The 18,790-nt window shown below is 43.6% G+C and overlaps 1 long non-coding RNA gene across 1 annotated transcript in view; it reads right to left on the bottom strand.

Annotated features, from left to right (window-relative positions):
• Positions 1 to 16,209, bottom strand: part of LOC103888153 — a 42,956-nt gene extending 26,747 nt beyond the window's left edge. Inside the window, exons 1-3 of the long non-coding RNA XR_001892080.3 lie at positions 16,128 to 16,209; positions 14,010 to 14,401; positions 11,864 to 11,999 (exon numbers count right to left, since the gene is read on the bottom strand). This is a non-coding gene — a long non-coding RNA (uncharacterized LOC103888153). The remainder of the gene's footprint in view (positions 1 to 11,863; positions 12,000 to 14,009; positions 14,402 to 16,127) is intronic.
• Between the last annotated feature and the right edge of the window lie 2,581 nt (positions 16,210 to 18,790).

Genomic DNA, 18,790 nt, shown 5'->3' with positions numbered 1-18,790 from the left:
TAATGTGCCTAAATTTTGAGAGCCACTGCTTTAGTCTATTCGGAACAGGAGTGGCAAGCATCACATGTCTGACTCTACCAGAGGTCTCAATCTAAGCTGCATATTACAGTCACCTGGGGAAGTTTTGAAAATCCTGGTCCCCAGGCTGCACCCAAAACCAGTGAGATTTCTTAGATGTCTCTGATGAGCAGCTGAGGCTGAGAACCAGAGATGTACTAGCTTTTACATTGTGCCTTCCACCTTACAAAACTCTTCGATCACGCCCTTCTTCCTTAAAACCATAAGGATAATGCACATGGCAATGGTATCTTGCATTTGAAAATGCTCTAGCAGTTGTTACTTTTTTTCTGGAACAGATATGTGCCAGAGAAGATTCTTCACCACTGTACAGACGAGGCCACCTAGAAGGCAACTGACTTGCTCAAGATCAAAGAAAGTGACTGGGCCATGGCTCAAAACTAAGAATCCTGGGGCTCACTAATTTGTTTGTTCATTCATTCATTTATTCAACAGTCTATGTTGGTTACTGTGCTAGTTTCTGGACACATAAGGACAGATGTCACCGAGCCCTGACCAAAGGATTTATAGTCGGCTGAGAAGATGGACGGACAGACAGACATGCAGCCACAACAATGTGGAGAGTACTTCAGGTGGCAACAAGGTCTCCTGAGGTGATCCAGCAAGAATTCCCAAGCTTTTGGTAGAAGGGATAGCTGAGGAGAGTTTCCAGGGAAGCTTGGTTGGTGGTCTGGGACATGTAGGAGATGTCCAGGCAACAGCAGACACTTGTATCAAGGTGTACCTAGAGAACAAACCTGGAGAAGCAGAGTATCCTGAGAATCTCAAGGAAGGGCTAGTACGCAGACGTAATGCCCCATTCAAGACCTTGCAAGCCTTTTTCATCTTAGTCTTATTGTCCATTAACAGGTTATTCAGTTACATTGCAGCAGTATCTGAGGGCAATGCCAGCACTCCAGGCCCTGCACCATTTTTGGTGGTGTTCCAGAGAAAATGGGCTTTGGTCTAAGGGTCTTGTCTTCCTTTTCTGGGCCAAGTACAGGGATAGGTTTTGCCTTCTCTGTGGTATAATAAATGGGGTGGAACTCAAGGAAATGGTCAGTGGGGGTTGCTTGGTGCATGAAGTGGGAAACTTTATGCCCCAGAGCTCAGCATGACCAGAACCAGGTCTGGCTTCCATCCTGTGCAAGTTACTAGAGGCCTGACCCTTTCAAGTCATTTGACCTCTGCATCTCTCATATTTGTACGGCGGCCCTGCCTCCCTCATTAGGTTGCTGTGAGGCTTCAAGACAATAATTCCTGTGAACAGGAACAGTGAGATACCAGCTGCTTCGCTGACGCTGTCACAGTGGAGGGAAGCAGGGGGCTGGAAGTGGACGACTGTGCTCGCTATGGCTGTGCTCTCTCCAAACCCTTGACTCCAGATATGGGTTTCACTAGCCATGGGCTGAGGTCAGATCAGGAGTGAGAGAGCATGAGAGGGGCCTGCTGGGACTCCCTGGCTATGCGACTCTATTCAGTTTTTGGTTTTCTTTCTGGCACACATCGATGCAAGTGTTGCTACTCAACAAGGAAACAGAAATGCCTCGTGGAGAACTCGTGGCAAATAATGTTCTCGTGGCAAATAATGTTCTCCCCACATTTCCAAATAATGTTCTCGTGGCAAATAATGTTCTCGTGGCAAATAATGTTCTCATGGCAAATAATATTCTCCCCACATTTCCTACTACTTCCTGAAGAGGGCTGCTTCTGCATGAGGACATGGAAAGAGGAAGCCCTCCCTGCCTAAAGGTGGATCCCAGAGGGAGCCAAGCAGTGGCTGTGCTTTGATTGGAGAGTGACGATCCTGGGCATAATCATGATCCCCCCAACTCCGGCACCCATTTGGCTCCACCTAGAGTGGGGTCAGTTTCCTTACACAGGCTGCTTCAGATGCCCCTCTCTCCTCAAGGTGATGATCGCCCATTTTAGCAAACTCACCACTCTGAAAATCAGTCTGTATTAACAAGAATAACAGACTGGATTTTGGCATTTTGGGGTCAACAATATGGAGAAGATTGAAAATAAGGAGAAAAATCTCTGGATATCTAGGAATGTAGGATTACAAACTACTATGATAAATGACTCAAAAGTTTACTTTAAAGCTTTTCATTTGAAAACAATTTCGAACTTGCAGAAAAGTTTCAAGAATAGTACAAAATATATCCCATGTACTTTATTCAGATTTACCTGTTGCTAACATTTTCCTCCATTTGTTATTTCTTTCCACCCCCTTTGCACATATACATTTTTTCCTGAACCCATTCAAGGATAAATTACCTTCATACTTGAGAGTAATTTACATATCTAATGGTTACTCACCTCTAAATACCTTAATGTGTATTTCCTAAGATTAGGGACCTCTTTTTACTTAACTACTGCATGATTGTCAACTTCAGGAAGGTCTGTTCTGTAATTTATTGTCTATAAGGTGTGTAAGAACAGTAAAGTGTGTGTGTGTGTGTGTGTGTGTGTGTTTTTAGTAAAAGGTTATATGAAGGCATGGGAATGTAAATTTTTTCTGAGGCTTAAAGGATTGTTTTAAGTTAGATAAAGCTTAAGGTTCAAAAAAGTTGTGGAAAAATAGTGAAAATTAAATTTGCAGAAGAGGTTCTCTGTGAGAATATGTTGACTAAATTCAAAAAAGTTATAAGGTTTTTGCTTCTTTAAAATTTCTGAGTCATGATTTTGGCAAAAAAAAAAAAATAACTTGTGGTCATCTGGAATTCTCAAAATCAAACTTCAGTTTCAAAATTGTCTTCCCTGGCACCTGACTTTTCAAATACTTCAGAAGGCCCCTGAAATGTCCAGAAAAGAGAGGTAAACAGGATTGACATGTTTAGGTACCTGGGACTGCCAAAATGATGCTCAATCTTCTTTAGGTTACATTTTTGTGAATAACACTAATATATATTCTGAAATTTTATAGGATTTCTAAAATTCTAATGTCTAAGTATATGTTACCAATCACAATTATAGTTACGTTAGTTATTGTAAACCACAGAAATAACCAAAGGGCGTACGCCGTATATGACTTTGTAACTTTACTTCATCCTCTTCATTTACATAGGGTGTGCCCCAAGTAGAGGGTATGTAAACTCACAAACGCTCTGTAACAGGGCCTTTGAGCCCCTGCGCTCAGGCCTGCTCCCACACTGTGGAGTGTACTTTCATTTTTAATAAAACCCTTCATTCCTTCCTTTCTTTGTTTGTGCATCGTGTCCAATTCTTTGTTGAAGATGCCAAGAACCTGGACATCCTCCACCATTAATATATTGACTGTTTCTTGCAGCTGGAGTCCATTTCCACTCCAGTTTGCCCTGCACAATGCATATACACACCCCAGCCCTGCACATGATGCTGCCGCCGCTGCTGCCACTGCTACCAGTGTTTCATAGCTGCTGTGTCCTGTGCTCCATTTCTTTCCTCATCAATTGATTGGCTAATTTAGTGGCTTAAAATACAACCATTAATTATTTCTCACATTTCTGTGGGTTGGCAATCTTGGTAGTTTCTCTGCTGGTCTCATCTGGGTACACACACATGACTGTTATCATCTTATGATTAAGCTAGGCTGAAGAGTCCAAGATGCCCTCACTCACACATCTGGCTGTTTGCAGGACACCTCAGTTCTCTAAATGGCCTCTAATCATCTGGGAGGCCAGCATGGGCTTCCTCACAGCATGGCGGTCTCAGGGTTCCAAGAAGTTGAAGACGGAAGCTGCAACAAGGTCTCTTAAGGCCTAGACTCATGAAACCACACACATCACTTCCACGATATTTTATTGGTTAAAATAATAGACAAAGCCAGCTCATATGCAGGGAGGTACAGAAATAAACTCCAAGGGTGAAGTCTTGATGGGAGGGAGAGCAATGCCACATCGTAAAGGGGCATGGACTCATAAGGGGCCATTATGATAATGATCTACCATACCCCATGATCCGGTGAGCAAGAATTAACCAAAACATACCCCAATAGGAAAAAACAAGGCTCTCTCAACTACAGCACTGGCATGCCAGCGAGTGATCTTTGGTGGCAAACAACAGAAACAGACTGTAGCCAACTTAAACAGAACAGCCACCCATGAGACGGGCGTCAGAAAGCTCACAGGCTTGGTGGAGGAGTTTTGCAATGAGACTTCAAGAGCATCAGGAACAGGGCAGCTCTAGGGGTGGGGGGCAGTCTCTGAAGTAGGGATGGATGGACAGTCATTTGAGGGGACTACCATGGGAACCATTTTATTTTTGCTGACTTTGTTGTTGTTGTTGTTGTTCTTTGTGTCATTTGGCTCAAGATTCAGATTTCTTGGGGAGCACTGGCCTGACTTGGGACATGTTCCCAGGGCTTCGGTGGGTAAGTGGGCAGAAACTTGATTGATAGGACCACATGGGGTGGCGAGAAGGGAGCACCCCAAAGGAGAAGATAGACATTGTGGCAAAAAGTGGAGGAGGTGCCAGGCAGGCAACAATGCCCACTGTCCCCTGATGTCCAACTGGTTCCTAGGGGAGCTCACTTGGCTCTCTGGGGTCTGACAGTGATTTAGGAGTGATCACTTAACTCTAACTCAATGCCTCTGCTTTTACCCAATGAATGAAAACAACCATTAAAAAACATTGTTCCCTCCTACATGCAAAATGTAATTTTAGGTTAATTTTGTCACCCTGGACCTTTTTGTCCTCATTCAACACTGTTTTCACGGGTCTCAAAATCCTGTGACAGACGTTTGGTCATATTGATTCTGATTAATAAGAACTGATGTTAAAAACTGATAACTTCAAAAAACTGTCACACACACAAACACAAATGGTCCACAAAACATTCTCCTTTCCTTCTGGAGGTTTTATGATGCATTTATTGTTTACCAGTCTTGTACTGTTAACTTAAATGTCGAATTGAAACAAACAGTTCTAAGACTGTTTCCACCACTGATTAAGACTTGGGTGGCATGTATTAGGGCTAATATTTATTTGGCCTTCTGAGATTTCTGGGCAGACTTGTTGGCCTTGCCAGCTCCTGCAGGCTTCTTGTCCACTGCTTTAATGACGTCCACAGCAACTGTCTGTATCACATTGTCAACAGCAAAGGGACCCAGAAGAAGATGGTCAGAGAAGCTTTCTACACACAGAACTATATCAACAAAGGCAACATCACCCGATTTGAAGAATCTGGGTTCATCTTCCACCTTCCCACAAGAATGGTGACCAACCTTCTCCATCAGCTCAGCAAACTTGCAAGCAATATGAGCCATGTGACAATCCAGCATGGAGGCACAGCAGTATTGATTTGGCCTTGATGGTTCAGGGTAATCACCTGAGCGGTGAAGCCAGCTGCTTCCATTGATGGGTGATTTTTGCTGTCACCAACCAGGTTGCCACAATAAGCATCTTTGACAGACATGTTGTTGACATTGAAGCCCACGTTGTCCCCAGGAAGAGCTCCACTCAAAGCATAATGGTGCATTTCAGCAGACTTCAGTTGTGATGTTGACTTGAGCAAAGGTGCGGTACCCATTCTAGGCTTGAGAGCACCAGTCTCCATTTGACCCACAGGGGCAGTATCGATACCACCAATACTGTGGACATCCCTGAGGGGCAGACTCAAGGGCTTGTTAGTTGGACAAGTTGGTGGTAGAATGCAATCCAGAGCTTCCAGCAGTAAGGTTCCACAGGCATGGCCATCTTTACAGGTGATCTTTACAGGTGACTCATCCCTTGAGCCACGGCACATGAGCATCTGGGTGCAGCCTTCTGTCACCATTCCCACTGATAATTGGCACAAACACTTCTGTGTCTGAGCTGTAGCCAATTTCTTAATGTAGGTGCTGACTTCTAATATAGGTGCTGAAAAATGACCTGAGCCATTTTGCACTCCCACCAGCACTGTAGTTCAAGCTGCTTTGTGTTCTTGCCAGCAGGTACTTTGTCAGCATGTTATTGATGTTGGTAAGAGGAACAATGCAATTAAAAAAATGTTTCAATATCATGGTGTGACTTTGGGTGTGGGGCAAAATAGTAACACACCTTTCTATTCCTCTATCACTATTTTTACTATTAAAAAAAGCACACTTAATTTCAGCCTAATGCCTCCCATTTGTTGACCCATATAGTCACAAGTGGAGAATTTGGGGAAGTCTACCCCTTGAAATATTGTTTCATTGAAACCAGAAAAATGTCTGAAAATGTATAGACACAGCTTCTCCAATTGTTCCTGTCCTCTCTGCAGGGTGTGAGTGCATGGTGGGCAGAGCTGTCCCACCACTGGTCCAGGGTAAATCGCTTCATCTCCCTGGGTTGTCCTATGAATGGGAAGGAGACTACGAATAAAGTGAATCAGGTATAGCAGTTCAGCTTCAGGATCAGTCTGGAATTTAGTTGTCATTTCCATGTTGGATTAGGAAGCACATTCAAAGACAAGAGGCATATGGTTAGTAGCTAATTAATGGCCTTGATAGAATTCTTAACAATTCAGGACGTTGTGCTGATAAGATGTGCTCTGTGCCCCCTCATCTCTGACTCCCAGAGTCTGCTGCAGAGTTAGATAAGGATTTTAGCCTGCATGCCCATCAGGACCCAACTTGCTGGGGCTGGATCTGATCTCAGGATCCCCAACTTCAGTTTTTCATCTATAGGAAATTTTTCTTGTCTTACCTTCCACGGCAATTATCTCAGCACATGATCCCTGACATCCAGAGAAATCCTTGTTATCAGTGTCAGGGTCTTTTAATAAGAGACTGGGCCCAATTTGTGCTCACTGGTGTGTGAGAAGAAGACAGAGAGCAAGGTGGGTGGAGGGGAGGCAGTAGAGCGGTGGTGAGCTCACTTATTCCAAAGAACCAAATAAATGATTCTGGATAATCCACCCTTTCAGTATTACCTTTTCTCCCCTCTTTGGTGCAGATGGCATGGGACTGTACTGATCAGGTGGTGGGAGCAGGACAAGTACCTGCTGAGCTGCTCAGGCTGAAACATCTCATCCCCTCTGCCTCTTTAAAAGTAAACCTAGGAATTGCATTCACTCTATTGTAATCCATTTTTGAAGCTTCTAGAAATATGAAATTTGTTGCCAAGCCTCAGTGGAAGTAATTCCTTTCCCTAACAATCAGGAAGGAATTAAAACAACATGCAATGGGGCTGGTGAAGTGTGTCCTTGTAAAATATTAGACTCGGCTTGTTGTCTGTTTTTAACTAATAAGCCAAACTATAGGTGTGGATATAACTTATTCCTGAATTCCGTCATGGTCATTTTATTGCATGTTTTCTCATTTGTGTATCTGAATTCTGAAGTGACAGAGACTCAATTTCCCTTTGATTCTCCTCCCCACCCAAGGTTTGACCCAGTGTATCAGTTAGCTTCTGCTATGTAATGAGCCACTCCAAAAGTCAGTAGCTTAGAATGACATACATTTTTAAAAATAGACTTTATTTTTTAGAGAAGTTTTAAGTTCATGGAAAAATAGTGCAGAAAGTAAAAAGAGCTCTTACACATCCTCTACCCCAACACATATGCAGCCTCCCTGACTAACATCCAACACCAAAGTCATACATTTGTTACGATTGATAGACCTACGTTGATACACCAAGATCAACCAAAATCTACAGTTTACCATAGGGCTCACTCTTGGTGTCCTATATTCTATGTGGTTGGGGCAAATGTACAATGACTTGTATTCACCATTATAGTATCATGTAGATTGGTTCACTGCCCTAAAATTCCTCTGCTCTGCCTGTTCATCCTTCCCTCTTTCTAACCCCTGATAGCCACTGATGATTTTACTTGTCCCCCAATTTTGTCTCTTACAGAATATCATATATTTGGAATCCTACAGTATGTAGCCTTTTCAGACTGGTTTCTTTCACTTAGTAATATGCAGTTAAGGTTCTTCCATAGCTTGACAGCTCATTTTTTTTAAGCATTGAATATTCCATTATCTGAATGTACCATGATTTATCCACCTACTGAAGGACATCTTGGTTGCTTCCAGGTTTGGCAATTATGAATAAAGCTGTATTAGTCCATTTTCATGTTGCTGATAAAGAAAGACATACCCAAGACTGGGCAATTTACAAAAGAAAGAGGTTTAACCGGACTTACAGTTCCACATGGCTGGAGAGGCCTCACAATCATGGCGGAAGGCAGGAGGAGCAAGTCACATGTTACATGAATGGTGGCAGGCAAAATAAAAGAGTTTGTGCAGAGAAACTCCCGTTTTTAAAACCATCAGATCTCATGAGACTCATTCACTATCACGAGAACAGCATGGGAAAGACCCATCCCCATGACTCAATAATCTCCTACTGGGTACCTCCCACATGTGAACAAGATGAGATTTGGGTGGGGAAACAGAGTCAAACCATATCATTCTACCCCGACCCCTCCCAAATCTCATATCTTCACATTTCAAAACCAATCATGCCTTCCCAACAGTCCCCCAAAGTCTCAACTCATTTCATCATTAACTCAAAAGTCCACAGTTCAACGTCTCACCTGAGACAAGGCAAGTCCCTTCTGCCTATGAACCCGTAAAATCAAAACCAAGTTAGTTACTTCCTAGATACAATGGGGGTACAGGCATTAGGTAAATACAGCCATTCCAAATGGGAGAAATTGGCCAAAACAAAGGGGCTACAGGCCCCATGCAAGTCCAAAATCCAACAGGGCAGTCAAATCTTAAAGTTCCAAAATGATCTCCTTTGACTCCATGTCTCACATCCAGGTCATGCTGAGGTAAGAGGTGAATTTCCATGGTTTTGGGTAGCTTTGCCCCTGTGGCTTTGCAGGGTACAGCCTCCCTTCTGGTTGCTTTTATGGGCTGGTGCTGAGTGTCTGCATCTTTTCCAGGTGCATGGTGCAAGCTGTTGGTGGATCTACCATTCCGGAATCTGGAGGACGGTGGCCCTCTTCTCACAGTTCCACTAGGCAGTTCCCCAGTGGAGACTCTGTGTGGGAGCCGCCACCCTACATTTCCCTTCCGCACTGCCCTAGCAGAGGTTTTCCATGGGTGCCCCACCCTGTAGCAGACTCCTGACTGGACATCCAGGCATTTCCATACATCTTCTGAAACCTAGGTGGAGGTTCCCAAACCTCAATTCTTGACTCCTCTACACTCACAGGTTCAACACCATGTGGAAGCTGCCAAGGCTTGGGGCTTGCACCCTCTGAAGCCATGGCTGGAACGGCTGAGAGGCAGGGCACCAAGTCCTTAGGCTGCACACAGAATGGGAACCCTGGGCCTGGCCCAGGAAACCATTTTTTTCCTCCTAGGCCTCTGGGCCTTTGCTGGAAGAAGCTGCTGTGAAGACCTCTGACATGCCCTGGAGACATTTTCCCCATTGTCTTGGGGATTAACATTTGGCTCCTCGTTTATTAGGCAAATTTCTGGAGCTGGCTTGAATTTTTCCGTAGAAAATGGGATTTTATTTTCTATTGCATTGCCAGACTGTAAATTTCTCAAACTTTTATGCTGTTTCTCTTTTGAAACTGAGTGCCTTTAACAGCACACAAGTCACCTCGTGAATGCTTTGCTGCTTAGAAATTTCCTCCGCCAGATACCCTAAATCATCTCTCTCAAGTTCAAAGTTCCACAAATCTCTAGGGCAGGGGCAAAATGCTGCCAGTCTCTTTTTCTAAAACATAACAAGAATCACCTTTACTCCAGTTCCCAAGAAGTTCCTCATCTCCATCTGGGACCACCTCAGCCTGGTCCTTATTGTTCATATCACTATCAGCAGTTTGGGCAAAGCTGTTCAACAGGTCTCTAGGAAGTTCCAAACTTTCCCACATTTTCCTGTCTTCTTCTGAGCCCTCCAAACTGTTCCAACCTCTGCCTGTTACCCAGTTCCAAAGTTACTTCCACATTTTTGAGGATATTTTCAGCAACACCCCACTCTACTGGTACCAATTTACTGTGTTAGTCCATATTTATGCTGCTGATAAAGACATATCCAAGACTGGGCAATTTACAAAATAAAGAGATTTAATTGGATTTACAGTTCCACATGGTTGGGGAGGCCTCACAATCATGGTAGAAGGCAAGGAGGAGCAAGTCACATCTTATGTGGATGGCAGCAGGCAAAATAAAAGAGCTTGTGCAGAGAAATTCCTATCCTTTAAAACCATCAGATCTCGTGAGACCCACTCACTATCACAAGAACAGCATGGGAAAGACCCACCCCCATGATTCAATCGTCTCCCACCAGGTCCCTCCCACAACATGTGGGAATTATGGGAGCTACAAGATGAGATTTCTGTGGGGACACAGAACTAAACCATATCAAAAGCTGCTATAAATATCCACGTGCAGGTTTTTGTGTGTACATAAGTTTTCAACTCTTTTGGGTAAGTGCTAAGGAGAAAAATTTCTAGATCTTATAATAATAGTATATTTAGTGTTGTAAGAAACAGCCAAACTGTTTTCCAAAGTAGCTGCACTATTTTGCATTTCCATCTTCAGTAAGTGAGAGTTCCTGTTGCTCCACATCCTCACCAGCATTTGTTGTTGTCAGTGTCTTAGATTTCTGCCATTCTGGGCCGGGCGCGGTGGCTCAAGCCTGTAATCCCAGCACTTTGGGAGGCCGAGACGGGCGGATCACGAGGTCAGGAGATCGAGACCATCCTGGCTAACGCGGTGAAACCCCGTCTCTACTAAAAAATACAAAAAAACCTAGCCGGGCGCGGTGGCCGGCGCCTGTAGTCCCAGCTACACGGGAGGCTGAGGCAGGAGAATGGCGTAAACCCGGGAGGCGGAGCTTGCAGTGAGCTGAGATCCGGCCACTGCACTCCAGCCTGGGCGACAGAGCGAGACTCCGTCTCAAAAAAAAAAAAAAAAAAAAGATTTCTGCCATTCTAATAGATGTGTAGTGGTAACACTCATTTTTTACTTTTTAAGATTCTGTGGGCTGTTCAAGTGGCCCTCCTCATCTGAACTTCTCAGGTGGGATGCCATGGTCTTGGATGATCTTAATTCTATTACTGGGGCTTTGGCTGGAATGGTTGTGGCCTCACTCCATGCGATCTCTCATCCTCCAGCAGGCTAGACCAGGCTTCTTCACATGACGGTGGAAGGGTTCCCTATAGCAAAAGGGTATGTCCAAGTAGAAAGCATTTTTCAAGCTGCTATTTGGCTTGTTTGCTACATGAAAAAAAAAATGCAAGTCACATGTCTAGGCCCAAATTGAAGAGAGGGAGAAGAGCTGGATTTTATTTCTTCATAGAAGGATTTGCTCTATTTTCCCCTTCGACAGCAATTGGTGACTGTGATGTCTAATTCAGCACAGAGATAACCTCTGACATTACATCAAATCACTCTAAATCCCCATCTAAGGGGGCACCCATAACATTAGAGATTACTTGGTGGGTACAACGTATGATACTTAAGTGATGGGTACGCTGACAACCCTGACTTCACCACTATGCAGTCCATGCATGTAACAAAATTACACTTGTATCCCATAAATTCATACAAATACAAATTAAAATAGATAAATAAAAACAGCTTCATTAGTTAGTACAGGGAAATATTATAGAAAGGAGATTAATTAATTTTGCTTTTCTATTTATTCAGTTGGTCTTGTTCCAAGGAGGCAGTCATCATCCCCTAAATCCCCAGCTGTAGGAGCTCACAACCTTTGGTCTTAATGTTCCATAAAATAAAAGCAATACATTTACTCTTGCCTGCATTCCTTAACTGCTAAACAAGAAGTTTTTGAGGTTTAAGGGGTGACAATTAATTGTACTTCTTTGCCTTCCATCTTTGGAATCAGTTGAGAAATACATACAAGCGATGGGAGTTTAACATCAAAATCATACCTCTATTGCTGACAGCATTGGTCCAGAGAATGCAGCTTGGGGTACAGCCAGACGGGGCTCCTGCTTCTTCCCATAAGGACAGACTTGGGGTGCTCCTTGGGAGAAGAGCCTGGGTCTCCAGAGCAGGTCCACTGGCCTGGCCAGACAAAACGAAAGCTGTTGCTTCTCACCTTCCAGATTATGGCAGTCAAGACAGAGGGATCAGGGAAGGGCTCAGGAACAGGGAGAAAAGGGGCCACTAGGCTGTGTGTGAGTATGGCTCCTTCTCCCACCTCATCACCAGTCAGCTACAGCCCTGCCCTTTCCAGGGGGAGGAGTGAGGAGTGAAAGGATGAAAAATTAGATGGAAGTTTTTCCCAAATACTTTCTATTTTGGCTTTTGGGGCAATTTTTCCATAGGCATATTGTGTTAACTTCTTGTTGAAGCAAAAGATGTACACAGAGGAGAGCGCTCAACAAGAGCAGACAACTCAGCACATTTTCACAAATGGAGGACACTTGTGTAACCAGAACCCGGGTCAACAATGGGGCATTACCAGCCCCTACAAGCTGTATGGGTTCTTTTTGTGTCTGACTTCTTTTGCTCAAAATGATGATGGTGAGGTTCACCCATGTTGTGTGTAGATGTGAACTGTTAATTCTCGTTCCTGTATAGTATTTCATTCTGTGAATACAATTGCCATTCTACTGTTGATGGGTAAACTGCATCAACAGTAGAGTGGAGTGCTCTGAGAATACATCTAGAAACCGGGTCTAATTTCTAGATTTGACTGATTAAAACATTCTGCTATGTGTCTTTTGTGAAAATATGCAGGTATTTCTGTTAGGCATATTCCTAGAACTATCCTTTAGAACCCAGAGGCTCCACTTACACAGATATATTCATAAAAGATGCTTAGAAATTTTAGACACTAAAAACTGTTTTCCAAAGTGGAACCGTGTGGCACTCCCACTGGCAGCATTATGAAAATTCCACATGCCCACCTCCTTGCCTCCCAATATTTTGAAAAGGGCAGAAGTTCTTGTTCTATAGATAAGTAAAATACCGAGAGAAAGAGAAAATAAGTCCCATTATAATTGAAAAGGGAAAGATTTTCCAAATAATTTTTAAAAAGAAATTTTAAAAATGCATCAATCCATCTTATTTTCTGATGCAGTTCAAAATAAGTTGCAGACAATTATTAATAACAGACAGGGTCTTTTTAGGTGCAATACCTCCTTACAAGCAGAAAGGTGATTTATGATCTAACTTTAGAAGCTTGGGATGCTCTCAAAATCTCATCCAGCTCTGTGGAGGAAGGATTCTGCAGACAAGATGTTCCCTCCACAGAAATTGTGATAAAGCACCAGTTAGTGACTACAGCAAAGAAGTGGGAGTGTTTAACCTTTTGGGTGCACCAACAATGTGCTCCTTAATTTGAAAATATGGTACAAAGTGTTAGCAAGTAAAGAAGAGTAATTGTTCATCACTCAACTTGACATATCACCTTTGCAGCAGAGGCAGGAGAAGGGATCCTCTCTGCTCCATTTATTTTGGCTTTCGTCTAACTTCTCTGAGAAAGGACCAGATGCTCTAATGAGCGGTACCAGACACTGAAACTATCTGGAGATCAGGATAAAACATGCTGACAGCTTTCCCCTTGAGAAGCCTACCTTTCCTCCGAGCTCCTTAGAGCATTTTATATGCATTACCCAGCAGCAAGTCTTATTATCCTTTTTTTGCAACTGGTAGAAAAGCGATGCAGGGAGGCTGAGCTGAAAAAGCTCACTCGAGGATACCAGGGAAGCCAAATGTTCAGCTCAAAATAGAAACCGAGAGCTCTGGGAAACTCAGACAGCCTGAGAGCGTTCTCTCATCTCTGGACACTTCTGTATCTTTTCAGACAATGAGCCTTTCCCTGAAAGAATTTCCCCCCCCCCAATGACAGGGCTGCCAACTCTCCCTCCAGGATGTTGTAAAAAGGTGACATTTAACTGAGGAAATGGAAACTCTAATTGACTTCTCCTAAAGCAGAAAAATAAGTGGTCTGTATTCCTTCTCTTGGCCAGATGTTTGTAATTGTTCCCTTGGGATTCTACCTTGGGGGAAGCTTTCAGCCTCTTTCAGAGGCAAAACAAAATAGTCCACTTGAATTGGTCTACTTACACACACAAGAATTGTTTCTACTTCACGGTGGAAGATGTGGAGAGCCCATCCAAGAAGACAGTAGTTTCAGGAAGAGAATTCCAGCTCATGTCGCTAGCTGACAGCCCCAGAATATCTTGCAGAGATAAATAAGGAGCTTGAGGCGAACCCTCCATTTTTAGATCTGGATATATGGAGGCATGTGCTTATTTGGATCAGTTGTGTTCCTTGCTTTGGATAATGGAATTTTAGCAGAGATGATGTGAGCAAAGTCTTGAAATGTGCTTGTGTAGGATGTCTTGCCCTCTTGTGTTGCAGTCATCACCATGAGAAGAACATGCCTCAGGGAGTCTGTGAGTCCAAGGAGGATGGACCAGCTGAACCCAGCTTACATGGGCCAACCACTAGCCACTCTGAAAACATATAAGCAAGAAATAATTGTTTATTTTTGTTAGCCACTGAGTTTTTTGGTGGTCTGTTATGCAGCACATTATGTTATAATGGACAAATATAGGGCTATTAAGAGTAGAATAAGTAGAGGAGGATTCTTAGCATGCTGTGGACAATGCTTGCAAAAGTGCTCGGCTTAGGGTAGTCACATAGCAAGTACCTGGTAACTATGAGAGAAATGGAGCTCAACAGGTTGATTGTATATCATATAATTTAAAGATTAGAGTGAATCACATTAAATATTCTGAATGTCTGGACTGTCTGTTGATATCTTCCTATTAATTGACAGTAACTTTTCTCTCTTCTTTTTTCTTTTGAGACAGAGTCTCACTCTGTTGCCCAGGCTGGAGTGCAGTGGCACGATCTCAGCTCACTGCAAGCTCCGCCTCCCAGGTTCACACCATTCTCCTGCCTCAGCCTCCCAAGTAGCTGGGACCACAGGCACCTGCCACCATGCCAGGCTAATTTTTTGTGTTTTTTTTAAAGTAGAGACGGGATTTCACCTTGTTATCCAGGATGGCATCGATCTCCTGAGCTTGTGATCTGCCTGCCTTGGGCTCCCAAAGTGCTGGGATTACAAGCGTGAGCCACTGCATCCGGCCACTTTTCTCTCTTTTTTTGTATCCTTTTCCCATGACTTCTTTACTGTCTCTTCCCCAATCAGTATTTCGGTATCTATCTATGACTGTCTGTCTGTAACATCCATCTATCTATGGCTCAATCCTGGGCTGAACTATATACTCACCACATAGATTCTGCAATTAATATTCTGCTGTATTTGTTTTTTGTATATGTCTATCTACGCTTGTATACATCCATCGATCCATCTTATTTTTTGATGCTTTTCAAATAAGTGGCAGGCATCAGTACTCTTCACCTCTACTGTGAATTTTGACAAATGCGTACAATCATTATCCCTGAAGGTGTCCTTAGGCCCCTTCCCAGTTAAGTCTACCCCCAACCCCCAAGGTGAACGCTATTCTGATTTTTTCCCACCATAGATTAGTTTTGCCTGTTTTAGAACTTCATATAAATGAAATTGTACACGGTGTAATCTTTTGTGTTCAGCTTCTTTCATTAGCAAAATATTTTCGAGCACCTGTGTTGTTGTAAGGGTCCTCATTTTAAAACTAATAAGTTGACAAGATCTTTGCAAACTGATCTTTACCTTAAAAAGTTGGACTTCTCTGATGTGTACATAAATATAGTAACCACTTTTAAATTAAATAGCCTAAATACTGTAGCCACTTGAACTAAGCCTCTGAAACAGACATCTCTTTCATGTGTCTGTCAGACTTTGTCTTTTTGTTTTCATGCTCCCCACATCCCCCCTACCTTGTTTAGCATTGATAAATATTTCAAAACTGCAGAGGAATTTATCGTATTTGTCTCATGGGCACAGAGCTTTTGATTTACTGTGTTCAGTAAGATGTAGGGGGCCAACCAAGCTCTTAGAATTAACTGCATCTGACTGTCCTTCAAAAGGTCATCAGCAGTACATCCTTAGTAGGCCTCACAATAATGTGTCCACACTACAGGTTAGTGGGAGTGATTGAAAGGCTTGACGAGTTGTCCTTCTGGGTTTGCTCTGGTGGGGCGATCAGAGTCCATAGCACTGGGTGGGAAAACATGAAAGAAAATAAGTGAAACTGACGTATTTCTCCAGAATAGCTAAAGGTCAGCGCTCACCCCATTCAGCCACTGTATTCCCTAGACTTAGCATGACGCGGTTGTTTCTAAAAATCAAAGCCACACTTAGCATGGTAGTGTGGCTTTGTACTGTGGCAACCTAGCTAAGCCGGAACTACGTTTCCCAGAATTCCCTTGCCTGTAGGTTTCCGGGGTTAGCACAGGCCACGTGACCTGATGCTTGCTTTGTGAGGCGGAAGTGATGCAGCGTTGTCGTCTCGTAGGCTTGAAAGGTGGGTGCCCGAGGTTGCAGCGCAGCGAATTGTCCCCGTCTGCTGGCTCACCTTGTGGGCGTGGAGCCCCTCTAACTTTCCGAACTCCCTGGCGGCCCGTGTGCCTGTGGCAGATTCAGCTCCCAGAACTCCACCTTCGGCTTTTTCCACTTCAGGGCCAGGCTGTGCTGCCACTGTCAGGCCCCCCACCAGACACGGAAGCAACAGCTGTCCCTAAGTGTTCAACTCGCTCCTTCCCGCAAATGTAGAAGCTCAAATCCCTATAGCAAATTCCATATTCTATGTAATTTTTTTTTTTGTTTTGTTTTTGTTTTGAGACGGAGTCTCGCTCTGTCGCCCAGGCTGGAGTGCAGTGGCCGGATCTCAGCTCACTGCAAGCTCCGCCTCCCGGGTTTATGCCATTCTCCTGCCTCAGCCTCCCTAGTAGCTAGGACTACAGGCACCCGCCACCTCGCCCAGCAAGTTTTTTGTGTTTTTTTTTAGTAGAGACGGGGGTCTCACTGGGTTAGCCTGGATGGTCTCGATCTCCTGACCTCGTGATCCGCCCGTCTCGGCCTCCCAAAGTGGTGGGATTACAGGCTTGAGCCACTGCGCCCAGCCTCTATGTCATTCTTAATGCTTCCGTCTCTCTGGTTGAATCTAGAATGGATACAATCAGTGATGCACATTTACCAGACAGAGGATGTGCAGCGTTTACTGTTGATTTATCTGTTTTCCTCCCTTTCATCTCAGTTTGGTTCCAGGATCTACACTCCTCCACCATAATCAGGAGATTCAGGAAAAGCTGGCAGGGTTCAGCTTTCAAGTTGACCCTTGAGGAACCATGGCCAATCCTGCTAAGAGTCATGAAAGCCAATCCTAACCAATGAGACGGAGGAGAAATCACTGAAGAACTTGTGGAAAACAGGCCCTGTGGATAAAGAGAAAAGTGTGGGGAAAAATGATTTTTTAAATGTTATTCTGGATGTTTCCCAAAAGTACTGCTGCTGCCTTGCGTTTCTGACAGACACTGGCTTTGGATGACATGCCGCAAGAAGGAAGGACGGATCTGGGGTTTTTGAAGACTCACTGAGATGCGCAAGGAACCAACCCTGAAGTAGCCAACTCATTCCTGTTTGCATGTGTTGACTGAAAAGAATCAAAATAAAATATAACTTTACTTCTAAGAGGTTACAACTTGCAGGCAGGAAGCAGGCCTCTACCTGAGGCCATAAAGCATACTTCTAAGGAGAAAAGGTAGGTATTTATGCTAGGTGGAGAGGTAGGATATACGTATTCTGTAGCATACAGGAGAAGCCTATGAAAATTCGTGGAGGGAACTTGTTAGACACATGCCACTGGGCTTACGTATGAGGAATATCTGAAAGTGGACGACCTATGTTCACTTTGGGGTGAAGATTTAACATTTAGATGTATTATAATTAGGCCATAAATGCAAAAAGGTGAAACACAGGGCACAAGTTCATGATCTGTGCGATCTCCAGAGACCAGTCTGATCTAGCCCGCAGCCGGCAGTCATCTGTCAAGAAGGGGCTCTTTGTAGCCCAGAGTAGCTGTCAGGTTGGAACTATAAAACCAAAAGGAGGGCATCAGCGGTCAGATGAAGAGAAGTCTTTTGGCCTTTTGTCCTCTTGAAGTCAGCTTTGATAAGATCTGGTAACAATAAGGGGATGGAGATGGCTGCAGGTGGGACATGTCTGTTCTCTGTCCTGTCACAGCTGAGAGCTAGGAACTTTAGAGTCTTTCAGCCATACAGGGTCCTGTCATCCATTGAAGGGATCAGTCCATTGGGATTTTGCCAGTTTTAGCATTGATCCTGTGTCCTGGGAAACCCCTCAATACTTGTCATACCAGAAGGTCAGCCACTCTAGCCCTACCTCAGGACCTCTTTTATGGGAAAGAATAATTCCCTTAACTGCTGGAATCATTTGAGTTGTGGCTGCTTTTGGCACTTGTAATTGAAAGCATCCTGAATGTTCTGGGACAGTAAAAGAATGTGCCTTTGTTTCTGACAGCAATTATAAAATCAATTATATGGTTATATTCTAAAAAATGTTTTGAGTAATCATTGGAAAAGTGCATCACTTAGAAAATGTATCTGTGTCCCGGGACCTGTTGTGGGGTGGGAGGAGGGGGAAGGGATAGCATTAGGAGATGTACCTAATGTAAATGACAGTTCACAGGTGCAGCACACCAAGATGGCACATGTATACATATGTAACAAACCTGCACGTTGTGCACATGTACCCTAGAACTTAAAGTATGATAATAATAATACTAAAAGAAAAAGCTAAAAATAAATAAAAATACAAGAAGAAAAAAAAAGAAAATGTATCTGTGTGTCAATTTTGTTTGTTCAAAATCAGTTTCATTAATTTATGGGAAGATACACCTCGTACATTTTAATTAAAAAAAAATCTTGCCAGTTGA

This window comes from Papio anubis, chromosome 16, assembly GCF_008728515.1.
Source record: "Papio anubis isolate 15944 chromosome 16, Panubis1.0, whole genome shotgun sequence".
In the NCBI taxonomy this organism is placed as follows: domain Eukaryota; kingdom Metazoa; phylum Chordata; class Mammalia; order Primates; family Cercopithecidae; genus Papio; species Papio anubis.
The sequence above is the reverse complement of the archived record's forward strand: the minus strand, read 5'-3'. Positions and strand labels throughout refer to the sequence as shown.